Here is a 25062-nt window from a genome sequence, read left to right as displayed (position 1 = left end):
AAAGCAGTTGAGAAGCTCAAGGAGAAGTATTATGATGTTTTGGATTCGGATTAAGATTCAAGTTCAAGTGATGATAATGATTTTTACCTTTACCTATGGTTTTGCCAAAGATTGAGGTTGAGGGAGTGAGAGAGGACCAGAGCCAAAGCAGGCAAGAATCCTTGAGTACCCCAAACCCAACACAGAAGCTTACCAATGAGAGACTGGAGCATCACACACTTTATATTGACATTCTGAATATTTTTTCCATACTTTCGAGTCTTGCCAACTATTATAATCAATCTCAAATCCGTTTTAATGAAGAAGAAATAAGTGATGCAATTATCATCAAGGAAGTTGATCAGTTCGGTGATGAGTCTAGTGATCAAGAAGATCAATTGCATATTCAAGAAGACGATGTTGTCATGGACGACAAGCATGAGGATTGTGGTTTTGTTAATGAAGATACTGTTATGGATGATTTTCTTAGTTCTCTTATTGGTTTTGAGGAAGATTATACAGCAAGGGAGTCGAATTTCACTAAAGAGTACTTGAAATGCCATTAACTATAGTGCGAAAGAAAATACATGTTTTATCAGTTTGGATTGATGCAAAGCAATATTTTTCATGTGATATAGTGCAGATTGAAGCTATGGATGATTATGATGTAGATGTATATGCAAATTTTTAGTGTTTTCTTTTACAGGTTCTCTTGGATTATCTCGCATATTTCTTTGGAGATGTAGTTTCATATTTGAGATTTAAGTGGTATGGTATATTGCCATATATATCTTATTATGTAGATGCTGGAGTGTCATCCACATATTTCCTTATCAAGGTTTCTACTCCTTGAGGGCTACTCCTTGGAGTAGTGATTTATTGATTCGGTCATGGTTCTATATATTTGTTCTCTAGGATATAGTATGGATGTCATTGTACTTGATCGGTTTCTAGTACTGGCGTGTTTCCTTGAAATGGTTGTAGTGTATTTCACTTTGCATTAAGGGATCAATTACTATTTTCACTTTACTAACACTTAATGCCGCTAGTTATGCAATTGCAGTAGAGAGATTTGAGTATCTTAGAGGGACTCTACTCACTACTACTCAGTGTGGGTTGTCAAGAGGTGCAAGTCCTCTAGCAATATATAAATATGTTCTTTGGGTTAGTTTACATATCATTTAGTTGCATGTGTGTGGGTTTGAGTCATGACTATCCCAATCATCCACCAGACTATGCGAGGTGTTAGGGCTTGGATTCTGTCATCTATTTAGTACTATTTTATACCTTAGTACTTGTATGAATTTAGGTTTATGGGATTAGCATGTGTGAAGTGACATTCGCTTTCATATGATGTTTCACCTAAAAGACAGGTGCAAGTCAAAAACATGAGGAAGTTCTAATCGTTGAGATCATGTATATCATGAATGAGAGATTCTTCATGCAAATCGGTGAATATGATATGTGTTTCATGTTTGAGTATCTTTCCCAAATATTATGTGCGTATAATGACTGTAAATTCATTCAAGAAGTTTCTTGTAGTATTAGGGCTATTTCATGCAGACCGGTGTGTCCTATGTTTTTGTTGTGGACTTGAGAGGCCAAAACATTGATCAAAATTTTTTTATAGGCATAATGTCATGTAGCCTTACAAATTCATTATGGATAATGAAATGCAAATAGCTAAGATGAGCAAGTGAGCTGAGGGGATGAGCATAGTGATGATGGTCGGTGGTGTATCTAGTGGGTGAGTGTGTCTACTCCAAGATCACGGCATCACCAGAGTCACCATGGAATACAAATATCTAATCGCCATCATGCCCCAAGAGTGGCAGAAAAGGAGAGAGAGTGTGTGTGTTTTTGCAAGCACAATGGTCAAATACTATGATCAAGCAAAAATCAACAAGAAATCATTAATGCAAATCATAGACAATCTACTTCCCATGGAGCTTGATGCTACACACAATCACGAAGAATAACACCCACGAAAGGACACTGGAAATATGATAGCAAACTGAGGTGCTTGTCTCGTACTCATGATGAATATCTTATATCCCAATATGAGTAAGAAATACAATAGAGCATAAGAAATGACGAATATGTTTAAAACAAAAAAATCATAACTGAAGAGAAGTTGGAACGTCGATCACCACCAAAGTTGTAAAAATACTGCATTTCCAATTACTATGGACTTGTGCCTTTCAAAGATCCTTCATTAACCAATATATGTTTTAGACATTCTATTCATCGAATGAATCATGAGATACATATCATGTGTTTCTTTCTTTCTATTACACTTTTTAACCATTATAAGAGACATTATGACTGCATCCACCATAACCCCTCCATGGAGCACATGAAGCTTTGGACTCTTTTGAAATTGTAGAATATTTCATACCTAAGGGGACACATCTTATGGTCAAGGCATGGTGATCAGAGCATGATGAAAGTGTTTTGGAGAGACTTTTGGATTTTATTCCTAAGAGTCTTACAAAAAAGCATTGATTTTGATGGACACAACTTTGAGCTAGTTCCATTTGGAGGAGGAAGTTGCATATGTTAGCTATATATAGTCTGTCTATATATAGCGCCACAGGTCCCCTCTATATATTCCTATCATGTGTGCTCCATTGACACACTTTTGAGGTTCCAATTCCGGTGTCTCATGTCTCTCTTGTCCTCTCTCTTCCTTCGTTCCTCGTCTCCCTCACACACTCTTCAACATGGTATGAGAGCGAGGTTTCCTCTCTCTTCTCTCTCATGCCGGGAGCATCCTATGCTGGAGTAGTGTTGCTTCCTCTCTCTCTCTCTATCATCATCCATCCTCTTTCTCCTCTTTCCTCTCCTTCTCGCCCTCAGTGCCGGCATTGCCTTCTAACCCATCCACAACAATGCATGTGCCTATGGCTCTGCTTCTGACATTGGTCTGCTGCCTGCTGTCAGCGCAGCTGGGTCTACGAGTACACCCATGGATTTTCACCAGGGTGGAAAACGTTGAGGGCGATGCACCGCCCTCAACCATGCGCCCGCCACGTTTTGTCTAGCCTGTGGGGTGCAGTTCTCTGCGAGCCAGATGGGCACCCTGCGGGCGGAGACAGAGGCATCAGCGACTCAGCCAGAAGGTACTTCAAAAAACCATGAATCAGAAACTGTACTCGGGATAGCCTTCCAAGGGCGGGGATAGAGGCATCAGCGGCTCAGCTAGAAGGTACTTCAAAAAAAAACCATGAATCAGAAACTGTGCTCGGGATAGCCTTCCAAGGTAAGGGGAAGGGGAGCGTCGTCAGCCTTGGTTCTCGTGAGCCAAATCACTATCTTTTTGGAATGGTTGTAGACCCAACGAACCCACGCTTCCACAGTTTTGAGACATCCCTCCAAGGCAAGGCGCAACAGGCTCTTCCCATACGAAGGGAGCAGAGATGTGATCGGACATCCCTCCAAGGCAAGGCGCAACAAGCTCTTCCCATACGAAGGGAGCAGAGATGTGATCGGCTTGATGAAGATGATGATCTGCATGGCCATGGATGTCTTTTGCCGTGGCGCCTTATCCGCTGCAAGTACCGTGCCAAGCAGCAGCTCATCCTACGCAAGCGCCCCGGATCATCCTCCAACAGGCACAGCGATTTTTATGTCGGAGGATGCAGCCAGTAACAGGCACAGTGAATTTTATGTCGGAGGATGCTGACAGAGAGAGGAACCATGGCTGTTTCTACCAGGAGGGGGAGGTGGGGGGAGTAGCTCCAGCAGCAGCGGAAGCAGCGGCTATGCGGTGCAAAGAGCCTCCTCTTCCTGCTGACCGCTCCCACACTTGAGGAGCTTTTGGAATTGCATCCTCCTCTTCCTACTGACCGCTCCCACACTTGAGGAGCTTTTGGAATCGCATCCTCCTCTTCTTGCTGAAAAAGATGCGGAAGGTGGCACAGGAAAGGAGATTTCTAGCCCTATTGTATCGCCAAAAAATCTATTAGCTCCAAGCAGGCCCTTGCAGCCTGGGTATGCAAGACGGAGAATACCTGTTCGTGCAAATCATTTGACGGTAACCTTTCATCCCGATGACAACATCTACCAGTATGATGTTGAGATTACACCAAAAATTCCTTGAAAGAGCATTGCACGGATACTTGAAAGGCAGCTCATAGATGTGTATCAATTGGAGTTCAATGGAAAGCTCCCTGTGTATGATGGAAGCAAGAGTATGTACACCCATGGGCCTCTGCCATTTGAGCAGCGGGATTTCTCTATCATCCTGTCTGAAGAGAAAGGAGTGTCCGGTCGAGAATGGAGGTTTACCTTTGCCATTCGCCATGTCTCTACTCTAAACAGGAATAATCTACAAGACTTTCTTGCAGGGAAGCACGTACCTACTCCTCAAGCATCTTCAAGCATTAGATGTTCTTTTGAGAGAGCACCCTGCTCTACATTTCATTCCTGTTAGCAGGTCATTTTTCAAGAGTGACCTAGGGCTTATGGCCCTGGAAGGAGGACTTGTTGCAATAAATGGATTTTATCAAAGCCTTCGGCCTACAAAGGAAGTTTGCAGCTTAACCTTGACTTGTCAACAACAGCTTTTCATGCTAGCATCCCAGTTATTCATTTTCTGCATGAACAGTTTAGGAATTTCAACCCCATTGTACAACTATCAGATTTGATGCGTCTAACGGTTAGGAAAACTTTGGCCCGATTGAAGGTACAGGTGATTCACAGGCAAACGCCATGTAGGTACAGGATATTTGGACTCTCTTCCTCCCCAACAAAGGATCTCAAGTTCCCCTTGGAAGGGGGGAAGGAAATGTCTGTGGTGGATTATTTCAAGGTTACATACAATTATGCTATTGAGTTCCCTGAACTACCGTGCTTACAGGTTCAAGCAAACAAGCTGAGTTTCCTTCCAATGGAAGTATGTGTTATTTGCGATGGACAAAAGTATGGTGGCAAGCTTAATGACAAGCAAACCACTAACTTGAGGAAATTGGTTTGTGTTCTGTCAAGAGCTTCTATATTCTAGATGATGATACATTTTTTCGTTTATATTCTTTCCAGCTGATGAGGGTCTATATTCCAGATGATGACACATTATTTCATTTATATTCTTTCCAGCTGATGACACAAGAAACTCTAAACCACTTACTATATAGGTAAAAAAAGAGAATTTTCTAGTTAGATTTCCACATAACTAGAAAGAGTCTAATATAGGAAAAATCAAACTTTACTAGATTGCCAATCTAGAAAGATAGGTTCCAATATAGAAAGATTTTTCTAGTTAATTTACTATATAGAAAGCTTTTTTTGGTTAGCTTACTATATAGGAAGTTGATTATCATAACTATCTATATAGTAACTTTCTAAAAAAATTACTATATAGTAACTTCATAAATAGAAATAATCTATATAGTAACTTCATCGAAAAAGTTACCATATAAGAAATTATAACATATAACATCTATGTAGTAACTTTATCATACAACTTAGCATATAGGAGACATATAATGATATAACAAAATCTCATAGAATGATATTTTTATATCTTTGATATAAATAATAATAATAAAATACTTTATTTTAAAAGTGATATTAATAAAGTAAAAGTGAATAATAGATTTTTTTGCCAATGTCCACAATACAAAAGCGGCATACTATAATGTGAAATCTAAATTGTTCCTATTCTACTACATTAACATCATCTAGGCTTAAACTTCCAATGATTGTATCTTTGATTATAACTCGTTTTTGAACCACCAGCCATTGTACTATAGCCTTTCTTATGGTATCCACATTATGCTCTGTACGATTTGTAGTGAAAGTGGGATCTCTCTTAATGATGTTAAAAGTGGATTTTAATGATGTATATAGCTCATCCACCGTAGCAATATCCAAGTATTTTAACAAGATCCTTTCTTCATCCACCTCACTCAACATACTCTGTGTTACAACTATATATATCATCTCTCACTTGACTTGGGTCTCACCTATATATACTAACTCTATATCAATATGAATCATTCTTTGGAAGCATGTCTTGTGTATCTCTCTCGTACTCTCTCTCTCTCTCAACATGGTATCAGAGCTATGGATGCGTAGCAACAAGATAAGTTGTTTCATTGTTTATACTTGATTGAATTCTTTGCACAAGTGATGATTTGATACATGAACTTATTTAAATTAGAAGTATCAGTTAATTTTGTCTTTAAAAACAAAACCTCGTCGTGCTCTTGAATCCTGTCAAAACCGCTTGTCAATTGGAGTTCTGGATCAAAAGTTATGATAGTTCAGGATTCAAGACAGCAATTCTGCTCGAATCTGCGATTCTTTATTTAAAACTGTATTTCTAATTACCGTTCGTTAATCCCCAATTACAGTTTATTAATTGCTCGTTTTCGTTAATGACATTGATTACAATAAGCAAACATCTTGCTATTTTTAGCGATGTTTTATTATCGTTCACGTTCTTTGCTCGCCCGAAATAGCACTTTTCTTATATGCATCATCTCGTCTTGCACGTTACGCCTCTCTATTTCGGGTTTTCTTTTTAGTCACTCAATACTTTTCGTCGTTCTTACGTGCATATCCCTATTTTGATTGTCATGCGTCTCAACTACGCTCGACTTGATTATGGTTTGCAGATTCTGCGATCTCATCTTCTTTGTTTTCTCTCGACATACAGGCATGGCCAATTGCGTAATTGTTAACAGATATCCGTCTGGCCAACATTCGGTTCAATTCTTCCAAGGGCAAGGCTTTCCTGGGTGGAAAGCAAAGATGATGCTAATTCTTGAAGGTGACGAATTATTTGATATTGTTTTAGGCGACCTGTCTTGCCCAGTTCAACCTATTGATGTGATGAATAACAATTCTGTGATTACTGATGGTCCATTATTTGAACAATGAAAAATTGATCATACTGATTGGATTCGTCGTGACAAAACGGATCGTCGTTATATATTGTCTGCACTTCCTGACTCACTTATGTTGGATGTCTTTCATCTGGAAACCTCTCATGCTATTTGGGAGTATCTTATCTCAACATTTGAGAAGAAATCGGTCACCGAAATTTATATCTCCAAACTTGTTTAAAGAATCTTCAATATAAGGTTGGTACTTCTATGCACTCTCATATCGAGGCTTTTAAAGACATTATCAATTAGCTTGGTGATGTTGGCGCTCCTGTTGCTAAAAATCAGATTGTTACTCAACTTCTTCATACCATCAAAAATCCTTTATATGACAATATCATCACTATTTTGTTAAACAAGGATGATATCCACTTTGACAAAGCATGTATATCTCTTATTGAATATTCTCAACGTCATGAGCATCATTTGGAAAAATCTGATGTTGTTTTGGTCACACGCAAACAAAGGGATTTTGATGCTGCTTTTGTTGCTCGCAAGCGTCCTACTTCATGTTTTCAGCAGGGTGGACGCCCTAATCCAGGTAGTAGATCTTCTTGTCTTGCTTATCCTAACAAACATTGTTCTTATTGTGATAAGAAAGGTCATGTGGCTTCTGATTGCTAGGCACGTCAATATGATGAGGAGCATGGAGTTACTACAAAGCAACCTCACTCGTCCAAAATTTTTCCTCCTTGTGATTATTGTGCACATACAGATCATCCATCTCGCCATTGTTATAAACGTAGATATGATGAAGAACATTCTCAAGCTTATATTGTTCAACAAACTATAACTGATGATGATCATACTCATCAGGAGCTCAATTTCGTCCATTATGATATCTCTCCAGAAAAGGTACTTCATGTTCATGATGGTTCTCTATTTATCGTTGATTCAGGTGCCACTGGAAACATGACATACCAATCGCAGTGGTTTCACAATTATCATTCTCTTCCTGTCAAGAAGTTTGTTTACCTTGCGGATGATACGACTTGTCAAGTCAAAGGAGTGGGTGATTTATATCTAGAGACTGTTTCATCCACTAGAATATTAAGAGGAGTTCTTCATGTTCCAGATTTGCAAAGAAATCTTCTTTCTGTTGCTCGTCTAGTCGATCTTGGTTTGTTTGTTGGCTTTGATCATAATCAATGTCGTATAGAGAAAGATGGGCATACTATAGCAATGGCTCCTCGACATGGTAATCTATTTGAGCTATCATTGAATGATACAGTTGCAAATGTTGTTACTGCCCCTAGAGATGCAGATTGCAAATTATGGCATCAACGATTTGCACACTCCGATTTTGCCAAAATTCTTGATCTTCATCGTCATGGTCTTGTGCAAGGTATGGATCTTAAATCTCATCCACGTATGGGAATATATGAGTATCGTGCACTTGGAAAACACCATCGTTCGCCTTTCCACACTTCTACTTCATCACATTCCTGTGCTCTCTTGGATTTGGTTCATATCGATATTTGCGGTCCTTTTCCTGCCTCAAAGTCTCAATATCGATATTTTATAACTTTCATTGATGATTTCTCACGGTACACACATGTCTATCTTCTTCGACATAAGTCTGAGGCTTTACCTATATTTAAACAATACAAGATAAGTGTGGAGCTTCAAACTGGATTCTCTATAAAGACGCTTCGTAGTGACAATGGCGGTGAATATGTATCCAATCTATTTGATGACTTCTGTAAGGATCAAGGTATTCATCATGAGTTTACAGTTCCTTATTCTCCTCAGCAAAATGGTGTTGCTGAGTGCAAAAATCACACGATTCTTAATGCTGTATGTTGCATGAGTATACACTCTGGTTTGTCTCGAAAGTTTTAGACTGAAGCACTTCTAGCAGCTGTTTTTATTCAAAATCATCTTCCAACTACTACACCTGCTGGTAAAATTCCTATAACAATTTGGACAGGGAAGACACCTTCAGTCTCTAACTTTCGTACATTTGGCTGCATTGCTTATATTCATGTGCCCAAGGACACTCGACATAAGTTGGATCCTCCAGGTTTGAAGGTTATTTTTCTTGGTTATTCAGATCATTCCAAAGGTTACAAATTTTATGATCCTTCTTCTCAAAAGGTTATCATTAGTCGTGATGCTATATTTGATGAGAAGACTATGGGTGGCACATGGTCCTCAAATGTTTCAGATGACACACAGTCTTTGCTTAGTGCATTTCCTTACTTGCTTTGTGATTCTACTAATTCTGATGATCATAAACCTCCTTCACCTCCAAAGAAGATTGATGAAAATTTGGAGATCTATGTCGATCTTCCTATTGAGATAGAGCATGGATTCTATTCTATTGAATATGATGTCTTTGATGATGCTATGTCTATCCAAGAGGATCCAATATCGTATATGGAAGCTATCAATTCGTCTCAAAGGGATCAATGGCAAGAAGCTATGCAAGCAGAGTACGATTCTTTAATCTCCAAAGGTACATGGATTCTTACTGAACTCCCCCCAAATCGTGTTCCTATCAAATGTAAATGGGTTTATAAAACCAAGACCAAAGCTGATGGCTTGTTTGATAAGTTCAAAGCACGACTTGTTGCAAAAGGTTACTCACAGGTTGCAGGAGTAGATTATCAAGAAAAATTTTCTCCCGTTGTGCGCTCCACAACTGTTCGTATGATTTTGGCTTTTGCAACACTATTTGATCTAGAAATTCACCAAATGGATGTTAAAACGACTTTTCTCAATGGAGATCTTGAAGAAGAAATCTATATGGAGCAACCTGAAGGTTTTATGATTGCAGGAAAGGAGCATCTTGTATGCCAGCTTCATCGTGCATATGGATTGAAGCAAGCCTCTCGTGCTTGGTATATTAAGATTGATCAGTTCCTCACATCTAAAGGTTTTGTTGCATGTTTTGCTAACCCAAATCTTTACATCAAAAGGGAGGACAAATATTTTATTATTCTTGCTCTATACGTTGATGATACTATTCTTGTGTCAAATAATATTGCTTTTTTGGATGCTATGAAGAAGCTTTTATCGACTGCATTTGAAATGGTGGATCTTGGTGAGATACATTCTTGTTTGGGTATTCAAGTTCAACGACATTGACAACAAGGCATTCTTCTTCTTCGCCAAACAAAGTTTATTAATGATATTGTTAAGAAGTTTGGATTGACAAATGCGCGCTCTGCCAACACTCCCATTCTTTCAAGCTCTACCAAGGGTACATCTACAACACGCAATGAAGAATCAACCATTCATCAACCTTTTGCTAATCTTGTTGGTTGTCTTCAATTTATTGGTTTAAATACAAGACCAGATATTTTATTTGCAGCTAATTTTTTGGGACAATATATTTCTTCCCCTTCCACTATTCATTGGAGTGCTATAAAACGTATTCTTAAGTACCTCAAGGGTACTAAGGAATTTGATCTTATTTATCGTCGTCGAGAGGATTCTTCTTTATCTTCTTCAACTTCTCTTGACCTTATTGGATATACAGACGCTGATTGGGCAAGTTCACACTTATCCATGCGATCTACAAGTGGGAATTGTTTCTTTGTAAATGGATGTTTGGTTTCTTGGTCCAACAAGAAACAACGATGTGTTGCGGTTTCTACAACTGTAGCCAAATATGTTGCTGCATCATTAGCAGCTCACGAGCTAGTTTAGCTTCGGCATCTACTTCCATATTTGGGACATCCTTCATCATCTAGTACACCTCTTCGATGCGATAACCAAAGTGCTATTAGTCTTACCAAAGACTATATACAACATAGTAAAGCAAAGAATATTGCTATTCATTATCATTATGTTCGACATGAAGTCAAGAAAGGTTCCATTATGGTGGAGCATTGTCCCACTGATCAAATGGTTGTAGACATCTTCACAAAAGCTCTTAGTGAAGCTCGCTTTAGCTCATTAAGACATGCACTTGGTATTGTTCCACGTTCTTGTCTCACTAATTGAGGCATGTATCATTGTATTCAAGAAAAATTTATAGTAAATCATTTTTGTATCGTAGGTATGTGTAGGGGCTCGGGTTTTTCCCTTGTTCTCACCAAGGGTTTTTTCACTCACAGCCAGAGAACTTTGTTTGAGTGGGGATGTTACAACTATATATATCATCTCTCACTTGACTTGGGTCTCACCTATATATACTAGCTCTACATCAATATGAATCATTCTTTGGGAGCATGTCTTGTGTATCTCTCTCGTACTCTCTCTCTCTCTCAACACTCTGCAATTCCAAAAAAACAATTTTAGTAAAAACAATTTATATTTACATATTTAGCAATACACACATATACTAAATAAACACAACACAAATAACTTGAGAGGATTGGCATTTATCAAGTGTCTTAGCATGGCTCCTAGCTAGCCGCACATTGGAGTTTTCAATCCCCTATTAAGCATCATAAAAGGGTTAAATTACCAAAAGAAAGACATCCATGTTTATCTTAAGATATACTCAAAATACCTTGGATTTATTATGATTCTCTATATCCCTTGAAGCTTTTTTCTTCATTTCCTTCATGTTATCTTTCATCTTTTCACTCCACTATGAGATAAAAAGAAATTGATTAAACAAAGATAATATTTAATACAAACTATAGAGATAAAAAGAAAGAGAAATATCTTAGTAGCTTTGGGATTCGCTTGCTTTTTTGATTTAGAACTATAACATTATTTGCCAACATAGTGTTCTCCTCAATCTATAATTTTTGAAAAATAATATTATTAAATTATAATATGATATATATTAATATTTAATTTTTACAAAGCATTGAAAATAACTGACCTGTGTAGCATGTACAAGAAGGTCGGTAAAGGATTTATAATTCTTGAGCATGTCATCCTTAAAAGAAAATGAAACATGTTAGTAAAATTATCCAAAGTTTTTATTAAAAATAATTACAAATATCATGCTCATCGTATCAAAATTCTCGTCATTTTTAGTGTGATTTGAATCATCTTGTGTATGTGAAGGTAGTTCTGGACTATAAACATCCTCTATCTCCATCTTGTTTGAAAGAAAACTCAGTATTCAAATAAAATAAATAAATATTTCAAAAAGTAATGATCAATGAGGTGCATATCATAGTTTTATTGACAAACCTCTATTGTGCCACATGCATTATGATCCAAACCCTCATTTTCTTCATTGTTAAAAGCTTGGGATTGCTGCAATGTTTTTTTTAAATATAACAAAAAAATGCAATTTATGTCAGTACATTTATGTAAACCAAATCATAATTTAAAAAAACATCACTCTAAAATGAAAATAATTTTTCTGAAATAAACCTGTTGAACTTCTTGATCATCTTTAGCATCCTCTCCAACTATAGAAGTAGTCGATTTCTGTAAAAGACATTGAATTGTAAGGAGTATAAAAAGTAAAGTAAGTTCTAATACATGTAAAAGAGTGTACCATAGAGGAGCTCTCTGATAAGTGTCTCATTTTTTGTTTTTTGAATTTTCTATTTGTTTGCATATTTCGAAGGAAATATAGGTAGATGTCTTCTTTTCTCCAAATATAAGTTGCCCCTGGAAACTCAAGTGGCTTAATCTCATGATGTTTGGACTTGATGTAATATTTTATCTCTTGTTGCAAGTCAAGCTTATGTCGCAGATCTTTATACTTTTCTTCCACATATTTCACCCAACGTCTTACAGTAGCTTGATTTGCACAATAAATTTGGTTTTGTGTACTACGACAATATGCTATGATATATTTTCTTCCATATTTCTTATTAGGATTGCGATTGTTTGATGGCGGAGGCAAAAATATCAGCTCATATGTTGGTGTATCTACAGTCATGACTTCATTAGACGCCATCGTAAAATATAACCTGAAAAAAAAACATACAAGTCAAATAAACATAATATTTAAGATAGTAATCATTCATAAAATGGTAAATATTAGTTTTAGAGATATATGAAACTTGGATTGATCTAATAAAATAAACGTTATAAAAAATACTTACATTTATAAGCATGTATATAGTCTATATATACATGTCTTTTTTGCATAAATTTAGGATATCCATGACATTGAAAAATCACATAATTCTCCAAAGGGTAATATTGCTCTCCTCCTTTTCCTTATCAACCATCCATGTATTATTGTGATACAACAATTCCAGTCCCTCGTGCAGTTATCCTCCATAGAAACTTTCCATAAGTTATTTTGATTGTGATATTTCTCCAACCATGCTAATTTGCATTCTTTTTTTTCTCTATCCACTTCACGTACCACCGCATGTTTGGTTAAATTGTTATTCATATCCATATATGCCAACACAATATCATTCTTCTCTAGCCATGGACGAATACATCCAACTTCACCTACTTGAAGCAGTCTTGTCCTGGGTGAGAGATCTTTTATTTCATAAGCAATAAGCTTATTAGTGAAAGGGAGAAGCATACACTTGTGCAATAATGAGCTTACAGGCCTTACACAATCCCAGTCAAATGGAAGACGTTCTCTTTGTAACACACTCATTCCTGTAGTTGGTTCGATAAGTAAGAACTCTTTATTATCTTTTACTGTGATACATTGTTTATAATACTCTGCCCCAAAGAAAAGCATGATCTCTCTATTCCATTGAACTGAAAAAAATGATGTAATACGAGCCTTCCAATGACCCATGCTTTCAACAGTAGTGTTAGGCTCATCAACTTTAACTACTACATCATCCCCAAGCTTATAAACATCCCCATTGAACACTAACTTTTTATACATTGTCACATGTTGGGATTGTAGAGAATTCTCTTCAAGAGACCAATAGTGCTCTACATACTTTTCTTCCTCCTGAATAAGTGGTCTAATTATTGCTCTCTTTTGTTGTATTGCTATACCTTTTTGTTTTATCATTCTCCAACATGCAATATCTTGATTTATTATTTCAAGCTCCCTCCATAGCTCCTTCACCCTCTTGACTGACGAAACCTCCAAGATTCCTTGTTCATGTGTTGCGTGGCATGATGTGCTATCATGACTTCTCATCTCAAAAAAAGAAGGAAGTGACAAACACATATGAACACTTTTTAATGTCCTCTCATGTGGCAAAATGCTATCCCTGTCTTGCTGTAATATTGAGAAAACCTTTGTAGATAGTATTCTTCTATAATAATGAATGTACGATATCTCCATGTCTTTTTTATTGGTCTTGATACCAATATATGTTAGTACCTTACGTTCAAATTCATAACACCCATAGATATCATGCATTCCATGCCTGAAAACATCATCAAGTATTTCTCCAAACCCTGTAAATAAAATAAGTTAGTAGACATTATTAGAGGCTATGAGAAATTGATATATTGAATTAGTAAAGATTCATACCTGCAACATGCTCAAGCGGAGAAGAAATTTCCCCCATAGACTCTTCCTTTCTTACTCTCCATGAAAGAAGCAAGGAACACATCATTTCTATGCTTTCCTTTGACCAGCCTTTGTCGCGACTGTAATTATAAAACCCATGGGATATATCTACTAGAAGAATCCCCAAGTCATAGATTTCTCTATGTAAGTCAGAAATTCTCAGTAAAATATATGGTAAACACCACTAGATGAACTTTTGATTCTCCTCTGCCTTAAAAATATCATGGTATTTGCTTGGAGTGGATGGCCAACGACCATTTCGAATGGATTGTGGAGCGAGGGAAAATACCTTTCCAACACAAGCATCTATTTCTCTCTTTATCTCATTGGATGTAGCTTGCATAAGAGCACTTATATATTTTTTGAATACATTAAATGCAAAAATATGCATTGAATCATAGACTAAATCCAATGATAAATTGAAACCATATAGATCATGCAATCTCCACATTATAGACTCTCTTGATAATCCTACTTCCTTGAGTATACATTCTCGTTCAATCTGTGTGAATGCTTTTTTGGATTGTAAAAGTATTTCTTTCATTCCTTCTATGGTACATTTTTCTGGAGGATACTGAGCTTGATATCTATTTCCATCATAAATATAGCGACCTTGAAATGATGAGTTATTACTATCCAAGGTAGCCTGAGCTTTATCCCTTCGACAAAAGGATTTTCCTCCATCTTTAAACATTCCAAGTTTGCATTGGGCTGGATGATCACCTGTGACCATCATTAACATTGCATGTATCTTGCAAAGTTGTGTTTGTTGAGTGGAATGATCAAAAATACATTCAATTGGATAATTATAAAACACATTTACTCCCTCAATGAATAACTCCTCAAGCTCTTTTATTAATGGTCTCAAAAGGATCCCGAATGCAAAGCTTGAATTGCGAATCAATTTCTTGCTACTTAGTGGCAAAAATAATACAGGAAGAATCCCAACCCTAGACCTTTTGCCACTATTTAAAATCATAATTTCTACTGCTCCACAATCCTTTTGAGTTGTTCGAGAAGCTTGGAATCCATCCCAATGTAGAAGTAGAGTGAAGTTTTGAGGCTCTCCCTACATAAAAAATTAATTTATTACAAATACGCATAGAGCAATAACTAGTATGATTCTATGTGTTCACAACTAGATTTGGTATACATATTTTGAGGAGATAACTAGTGAAATATGTACCTTGCATAATTGCTGATGGTGTTTATTCAAAGTACGACACTTATTGCATATAAATATATACTCCTTGGTAGATTCGCTTCATCCATGCTGAAGTGTTTTCGATTTTCTTGGAAAGGTGGAAAACACAGTATTACACCTTGAGTTTTGGCAAATGATAGGTAGCTCGTACTCAGCATTTGGATTCCAAAATTCTTGGACCTCATGACATTTTGATCCATCCCAAAATTCAAAGGCTGAGTTTGGATGCATAGAAACTCCTTGTCCAAGTCATCTCTCCTTGTGGCGCCACATTTGTAAAAATCCATGGCAAAAGCTTTGACTTTTTACTAAAAGTTGTAGCTAATTCTTAATAGGTAAATAGTCAAATGAAAGCATATCCTTTCGTGTCTCTTGACACCTTGGACACTTGGAAGAACAAATCAAGCAATCATGTTTCAAGATGCTTTGTCTTCTATTTCCTGGACAAGAACACTTTTCAACATTTCCCACATACAGATCTTCTCTACTAGGCTCAAAAAGCTCTATCTCATGAGGATTATCACGTGTACCTCCACAAATCTTATAGCGTTGAGATTGAATCATTCCAAGTCCATTGTACATTGTAATCAATTGATCCCAACATGCAGGAATCCTTACTCCATCCAAGGTCCCATCCCATGTCTCAGGCAATTGAACTAAGAGCTTACTCAAGCTTGGTTTCAAAGGCTCATTATCTCGTTTTCCAACTCTTTGGCCACCCATATTACCAAACAAAAGTTGAAGCATTTCATCCTGAGCTGTGATAGATATTCTATGTTTATCCCAAAGAGCTTGTAACTCAATTACTTTCTCAAGTATCTGGATGCATAGTAAAGACTCTGTACCATCCACATTTGCACTACTTGGATCAATGTCTTCATGCATATCCATATGTTCATCATGTTCTTCCAAGTGCTCAACATTGTTAGCATTATCCTCACAATGTTGATCTGGGTCACTATATGCATGATCTCCATGATCATGAACATCACTTATTATGTCATCATTGCATTGTGGCCTTAATCCTATCTCGAGTCCCAAGTCTCGATATTTCAACCTCAATTGTTGATGAATAGCAAAGGTAGAAGGAACAACATATCTTCCACCATGACAATATAAAATGCAATCGCACCAAACCTGTCTCCTCTCTATGGGCCCATCTATAGTTTCAGTTAATTGTTCCTCATCTTCCACCATCGTCAAGTTTGGATTTTGTAAACCAACTCTCCTATGCATATTATCAAGCAAATCTTGGCGGCTATGATGGTAGAATGTACTTCGACTAACCATTTGCCATCCTTGATTAGTTTTTGAACACTTGTATAAGCATGAGCATCTTCTCATATCACTTGAGGAACTTGCCATCTGTGCCACAAGAATACCATTCAATTAAAACTTTATATAATCTCTTAACAATTTTAGTTTTCAAGCTTACTTTTCCAAGCATGGTTAAACATCTCTTCAAACAAGTGATACTTGGAGCTTACTATAATAAACTTATGCTTGAGAACATGAGGCACACATTTGGCATAGTTTAATTTCTTTGAAGAACATGAGGTCTACTCGTAAGCATGTACGTGTTAAATGTTTATCCACTATATTAAACAATTGCCCTTCATTTCATCAACTATTCCCTATTTTGAGTGTAAGAAAATGTGGTGACACGTTTAATGAATCTATGGATAGGAAGATCGTGTCCCTACGGCCAAAAAGGCCCATCACAATAGTTATCCTTTCCCAAAGCATGATTAGACATCTCCTCAAACAAGCAAAGGAGATGTTCTATAAAAATTTCTCCAAACACAATATGTACAAGTGATACTAGGAGCTTGCTATAACAAACTTATACTCAAGAAAACCTAGCATAAAAAGTAAACATGAGAACCATAACCCCTGTTTGGATAGGAAGATCGTGTCCCTAGGGCCAAAAAGGCCCACCACAACAGTTATCCTTTTGCAAAACATGGTTAGACATCTCCTCAAACAAGCAAAGGATATAAACCCTAAACCCTACTTTGATAGGAAGATCGTGTCCCTTGGGCCAAAAAGACCCATCACATCACTTGGATACGAAGTAGAAAACGACTTAGGCACTAGTAGGGAAGCACATAAAAAACACTCTAATCCACATTTACAAACCCACATAGCACCGATGTGGAACACTCTTGAATCTTAGAAGGAACATGGTTGTAGGCTGAAAGGGTGGTCCTAGTAGAGGTGTTTCTACAAAAAAGAGTTTTAAAAAAATATCCAGGACACACATTGGTGGGCTCATTTCCCAAGAAAGGACATACATTGATGATTAGAAATCTCCTCAAACAAGTGATACTAGGAGCCTACTATAACAAACTTATACTCAAGAAAACCTAGCGTAAAAAGTAAACATGAGAACCATAACCCCTATTTGGATAGGAAGATTGTGTCCCTAGGGCCAAAAAGGCCCATCACAACAGTTATCCTTTCGCAAAACATGGTTAGACATCTCCTCAAACAAATCATTGTAGGATGCTTACTATAATGAAATCATGAGTATTCCTCGTTCCAAAATATCATAGAATTTCATGCAATATAGAAGAGTTAGTGGTAGATCCATTCTTACTTTTAGCTTTTGAAGGCGTAATCCATTTAAGTAGAGTGCATTAATATTCCATGAACATACCCTTAAACATGCTAAATAATCATATTAATATTCCATGAAGACGAATAACTATGTTCATGCTAAACATTAATATCCCTTATTAGGCCTCAAGTTGATGCACACAAAGTAAATGAGCTAGAAAAACCTTATTAGTCCGTGAAGTGGAGCAGGGCTTTGAGGCGAAAGAATTCTGCGGGCACGCTGCCGTTGAAAGGTGACCCTCGATATATGCACAACAGAAATGGAAGTGGAAAGGCTGCTCACGGAGCTATCAAGGGCGGGCAACGACTAATTAGAAGAGGCACTGCACACGCTGAGAAACATTGCGGCTACACAAATACAATGACAGTAGCGTCGATGATACCCCCCAACGCTGAGGCAGCAGGTGCCCAAAGGAGAATCGAATACAGGCCGGTGTGAGGAGCTGGAGGCCGTGCGGCAAGTACCCCAGCAAGGCGCGCGCGTGTGAGGAGGAGGCCGTGTTGAGATAAGTTATACCCAGCAAAGGCACGCACGTGATGACATGACTGGGCCCCTTCAACTGTATGGCGCAACTAGCTGCCCATGCAGTACAGTACGATGATCAAGGCCACGGACAGGCCAAGGCACAATGTCTAGGCCCGCGCGCGCTGCCGCATTCGATGATGATCAAGGCCATTGCCAGTCGATCAGCGCCCCGCGTGCAGCTCAATGCTGATACTGTAGTACTGCGGCGCTATGATCTGATCGACGTGCACGTATGCTAGATCAGCGCCAGATCAGCGCCCCGCCTGCAGTGCCAGATCAGCGCCGGCCCGCCTGTAGCGCCGGTACTGTACTGCGCTATATTGATCTGATCGATGCGTGCAGGTCTTCGAAGACAACGTCCCAAGCGCAAACGGCCACAGCTACAGTACGTCAACGTAGGTGATCATTGTATAACTGTCCCTCTGCCCCCCACCCCCGACGTATGTTCGCCTAGAAGCGTCGGATATTTTCACTATGGCGGATGCAGGTTGTCCAGGTGTAGATATGGCGACGAGCAAAGTGCAAGAATATTATAATGGTACAAAAGAAGGATGAAACGATGTTGAACGAAAGAATGGAGACTATATAAAAGAGAGGGAAGTATCCGTTGGCGGGAATTAAGGGGTAGGTAGAGTTATTTCCCTTCTACCAACCCTTGACTAAAGTTTTTTCTTCCCTTCTACCCTTGACTAAAATTGGCAAGGATAGATTATTTACTTACCATCTCAAAATATGTTATATCATTCATAATGCGTCCATATAATATCCCAATTAGTGATTTTCATTAATCTCTTATACAAAACATATTTTGTACAATGTATTATTCAAAATAAATATTTATCTATTTCAAGTTTATTTGATATTATAATTACATAACATTGAAGTATTATCAAATTGACTTATATTTCAATATTATAAAGTATATATATATATATATATATATATATATATATATATATATATATATATATATATATATATATATATATATATATAATCTACTATCAACTAAAGACTACTTTTTAAATTATTGATTGTATGACTAACTTATTATTTGTGGCTTTGGATTGTTAGATTGAGAAGCTCAAATCTCTTAAGCTTATACCAATGAGACAAGCCACATTTTCATTTGTGTTATGGCTCATCTAAAGGTGTTATTTATACATTATATTTCTTTGATGTTATAGAATTCTTTTGTACTAAATATTTTCTAATTCTAAAGAATTATTTCTATTATACGAAAGATTAGCTATGAATTGAATATGGTAACCTACGTATTTGATGATGTCTTAACATGTTATACCCGTCATTTATAAGGGGTATGATATAATAGTCCTATATTTTTCATACTATATAAATCTTGCTTTGGTATTAATAAAACCTAGCATATCAAATGCATGTAGCCACATTGGTTGTGCTCTCCTTGTGCTACATAATAGCACTTTCATTATCTTACCTTCTAAGTACTTAGAGCATAGTGAAAAGTGGAGGCAATGGACTTTGATCCTCTTTAATTTCTCCTTCTTTCTCCTTTATTATAGTATTCAATATCTCAATCTTTATAATTTTTTTATTTGTTTTTCTTCATTGTCCAAGCTATAAAGAAGAAGACTAGACTTCTTGGTAGCAAAAGCCTTTTGCCTTGGAAATTTAAAATCTCCAAGAGGAGACAAAGTGAAAGAAGAATATTGAGAGAAAGAGCTAAGACAATAACAAAGAAGGCCCCAATGTCATTTGAGCTACACAAAGAGGTTGTAATACATTAGGGGTCAAAGTAAGAGTTTTCTTCCCATAGCAAGCAACACCCCAATCAAAATCGCAATTTGTTAAAAAAATTGTTAATAATATTTTATGTTTTAAGTTTTTCTACTAGATGTACTCTTTTTTAGCTATTGTTGTGATATGCAATTGGTACTAATGGCTAAAATTTTATGGCAATCCATATATCAAAAAGTTTAACCCATGTGGTAGAAGTGAACTTTGTAGAGTTACTTAGATCCCATCATATCCATGAGGGTGACAAGGCCCGGGTGGGTAGAGAGAGAGAGAGAGATGGATTATAAGGTTGGTTACGAACCAAATGACGGATTCACAACCTCTACCTAGAGTGTGGACATGCAATTTTGAAAACTGGGCCTATTGGCTGCTATGTAAATCAGATAAAAGTCCTCATATTTGTCCCATTTGATTTCACAAGCTTCAACTACCTTATTAAGATTTAAAGCTAAATAATGTACAATAGGGTTTTGTGAGAGGAAAGTCAAGAAGAGGATGATCTTTACCATTTTTTCTTATCCTATATAACAATAAAAATATGTAGGCTGCATTCAAACTTAGAGGAATTACTAGCAAGAGACCTCAAAGTATAGTACATTAACAAAATCCATTTACACAAAAATAAATACATAAAAAATTCATACATAACATGTTTTGATACCCTTTCATACATCACATTTTTTCAAGGCCAATGATGCTTACATGCACAACTTCAAACCACCCAACTAATCCCATTCTTCACAGTTCTCCTCACCTGTTGCAACCTCTAAACATAGGGGAATGGCCACCTCTATATCATCTGCAAGAGCCTTCTCTTTTACATCAGCCTTCTTTGATTATGGAGCCCCCCTTCTACAAGTCAATCTACTGTACCTGCATGAAACTAGCCCTTCTTACAACATCTAGCCACTAAATATGAGCTCTTTACTGTAATCCCTCACCTAAGCAACTGACTTTCTCCACAATCAAAGTAAAAGAGCTTATTTCAAATGAAAAGAAAAACATAACAAGTGTACAATGCAAATTTGAAGTAACCTTGTAAGACAAACACCCTTGGGCACCAAGATGAAGGTTCCTAAACCTAGCCATTGAAATAATGTTCTTTTTAACACTTATTTTTTGAGGGGCTAAGAAAGATATGTCTTTTCTGCAAAGGTATGTTATGCTTTTGAGGGGCCTTCTAGATCTCATAGATCAATATCATCCTCCAACTTTGCCTCTTCTATGCCATGAAGCAAGTAAGGTAACATAGTATTTTTAAAAAAGCAACATCTAGGGCTTTTTACATCTCTTAGATCATCATCATCCTCCAAGTTTTCCTCTTCTATGTCATGAAGGAAGCAAGTATATACATGGAAGGAGATTAAAGAAGTATGTGTGTGTGTGTGTGTGTGTGTGAAATATTGTGCTATGTTTTCTCAAGTAGCAAATAGAAGATACTCATGAGATTTCTCAAGTTTTTTTCATTGTAGAAGACATATGTGGTGACAACATATTAAAAGGAAAATGTAAGGTTGTTGTTGGAAGCTACTTGCTTTAGCTGCAAAAGGGATGAGTTGATTCTATATAAGTTGATGCCTTACCCATACAAGTTGATGGCTAAGCCAATGGGTTTAAGAATCCAGTATATCTCACCCAAGGTACTCAACAAGGCTTAGTGTGGCCTTATTTATTCTAGTAAAATCCATGATGGTATCCTCAATATTGTTATTAGGATAGAACAATGTAGATTATTAGGGGCTATTGTGTAATAAACATGAATTTAGATAAAGGGTATGATAGGATCACTTGGGAGTTCCCCTTACTACTAAATGGCCATATATTTGCATCATTCATTATAATTCCAATGCTGTAGCAAGTGAAAGCTCAAATCTTTAGACAGTTGGGTGCTCCCATTAGCTTGGCTTATTCGTTGCCGTCTCACACACACACAGAAAATAGTTTACTATAGGAATATTTTGCCACCAGATTGGAACCTTGCAAGTATGAAAATCTAGTGGCAATTGACAAAGATAGGGACAACCAATAAAACTTGCAATGTAAAGGTAGCTTCTTGTCACCATTAGGAGTTAACCTTGCAAGTAAGAAAAGAGAGTGATAATTGACAATGGGTTCACCACACCTAGGTCAGCCCATTGGTGCATTGAGACCATAGAAATTAGGGTTTCCACCATTGTCTACCAAGCATTGCCGCACAAGGAAACAAGTGCCCAAAGAACCCTAGACTCAAACTTAGTATCAAGACTACTAGAGTGGGAAAGAGGTGACTCTTTGCCAACTTTGAAATTGAGGCAAGCACCATAAGACAAAAATGAGTTACAAGAAAAATACAAGGACATACACTGATGGACTCATATTAAGGTTGGTCAACTCGAGACCTTGAAGGGTCTCTAGTTGCACTTGCAGCCTTAAAAACCTTGTGTGTCATTTCAACTCAAGGCTAGGTCACCAAAAGTATTAAGTACACATGAATTAGGTATAGATTACACCAAGTAAGTAGTGCACACACACACACACACACCCCTCACCAAGAGCACTTTATAGCTATAATCACTATCCTTTAGAAAGTAAAGAAGCATAGGACATCATCATAACACCATTGAACATGAAAGTCCCATATTGAGACATTTTGTCGCTTATTAAGGAACTAGGTGTAGCACAATAGATACACGTTCTCATAAGTTCTACATCCCGAGGACATTTTCTTTAAGTCCCATGTGGGATTCAGACAAGATCTTATTTCACCTCAGGAGTCTTAGGACTTGCCTACCTAGAGGATAGAAATCACAATCAGTTTGTGGATTCTTGTGAGTTGTCTCATGTAATAAACCTAGAGAAGTCCTCTAGTATTCAACAAAAATTTATCTCCAAGCACATCACTGCCCAATTTTCCCTCAAGAAACCTCAAACTTAGCTGAGCATGAGAATCTCGATTCTACTTCATAGGCAAGTCACCCCTAATAGCAACATAATGCGCTTGCCTAAGAAATATCACTTTGTAATCAATCATAGGTGAGACTAGAGAAAATATTGCACTTGGTTCAAAGAGAGTGAGAAGTGAAAGAGAATAAAATGTTGATTCCCTTGCCGATAAGGCATCATCTCACATTAGCCCCCCAAAAATGAAGTTGAGCCTCATATATATCCTATTGAATTTGGAGGATCATATATTAATAGCTCCATCTAATGTTTAAAAAAGCTACCCAAATTATTAGGTCCATCTAGCCATAGATGATTGGTCTTTGGGATTGAGGTATTCTCACGTTCCTTGATGGGATCTATTTTACTTATCTAATTGGCAAATGCACCATACTATTACAACATAAAAAAGCAACTTTCTTTTATTATCATGTTACATAGGGTCCATTAACACAACATCTAGCACATGACAAACACTTTGGAAAACAACATTTTATTGCATAAAAGATAATATATAAAAACACCATTCCATGAAGTAGTATAAAGTCCATCTCCCTACGGAGAAAACAATTGTCTAGCCTAGGATATGAGCTTCCAACCCCATAAGATTGGGTTGTATATGATTACACTACTTCTGTCAACAACACACAGTATTAACTTAGAGCCATGATAAGCTTCCCTCAGCATTAAAGGCATCCTATATAATAGGGTCACTTGGCCCTTTGCCTTCTCAAGCACTCATGTTATCAAAAACACCTATCTCCTAAAAGATCACGGGATCCCAACCCACTAGTGAGTATTTTGGCATCTTATAGGATGTTAAGGCATATTGGGATGGAGATGCCAATGGCTTGAACTACAATTATAAAAATTTTGTCAGATTTTTCCATGAGAAACAATAATTTTAAAATATTTTTTATAATTAGAAAAAATGATAATTTCGTAGAGTAATTTTAAAATATTCGTAATAATGTTTTTTGGGGCCATAAATATAGTCTTTGGGATTTGATCTTCACAAGTATATATGAATGGTCTTGCTAAAAAATCATGTGTCTATTATTTCTAAGGGTAGAGCAGGGATACGATAGTGCTCATGAATTTTCTTGAGTTGTTCCAAGATTTTTGGGAGCTTTGAATTACCTCTAAGGCTTGACTTAGAGGGTAGAACAAGTTAGGAGGGATTGAAGGGTAGCATCAATAGACTTGTCATGGATGTTACACTTGATGTTTGTTATGACCACGAGATGATACTAGCAAATAGGTGCCTATAGGAGACGTTGCTACACAAGATTGCACACATCATAATTTTTGAATTGTCAAATGCTTAGCATGATTGAAATCCTCACGGAGAGTACATTAAGATCCTCTAGGGGTTCAGCCTCTCTTGTAGAGATTCAAACCTATGGTTTTTTACCCACATGGAAGGTTTAAGATGTCTAGGATAGAATAGCCCAACATGCTTTCCTCCCCTCCTTGCTTTTTATAGTACTCTATTTTAATATTGGCCTTGTTGAGCATGTTCTTAACCCAAAAAGCATGCCTTTCTTTTAGCTCTCTTATTTTTTTCTCAAAAGATAAAATTAAAATTTTTCCAATATTAATTTGCTCTTCTTTTCCTCTTGTGTTTTCCTTTTATTATGATGCACTTTCAACGTTCCATTGAGAATTTGCAAGAGTTTCTACATTGTTTGAATTATTTCACCAACCTTTGAGATTGGTGAGAATTTGATATGCTCCCATTGATACTTTTCTATGGAATTGCTCAACTTCAAACCCTAAT

The 25062-nt window shown here is 37.0% G+C and overlaps 1 pseudogene; it reads left to right on the top strand.

Annotated features, from left to right (window-relative positions):
* The first annotated feature begins 3647 nt into the window (after positions 1-3647).
* Positions 3648-18500, top strand: LOC148024749 (protein argonaute 1-like; annotated as a pseudogene).
* The last annotated feature ends 6562 nt before the right edge of the window (positions 18501-25062 follow it).

The sequence above is a fragment of the Lygodium microphyllum genome, chromosome 15, assembly GCF_053477565.2.
Source record: "Lygodium microphyllum isolate KBCC chromosome 15, Lygodium_microphyllum_v1.1.10, whole genome shotgun sequence".
NCBI lineage: Eukaryota > Viridiplantae > Streptophyta > Polypodiopsida > Schizaeales > Lygodiaceae > Lygodium > Lygodium microphyllum.
Note: the sequence above shows the minus strand (reverse complement) of the source record. Positions and strands in the feature narration are given on the sequence as shown.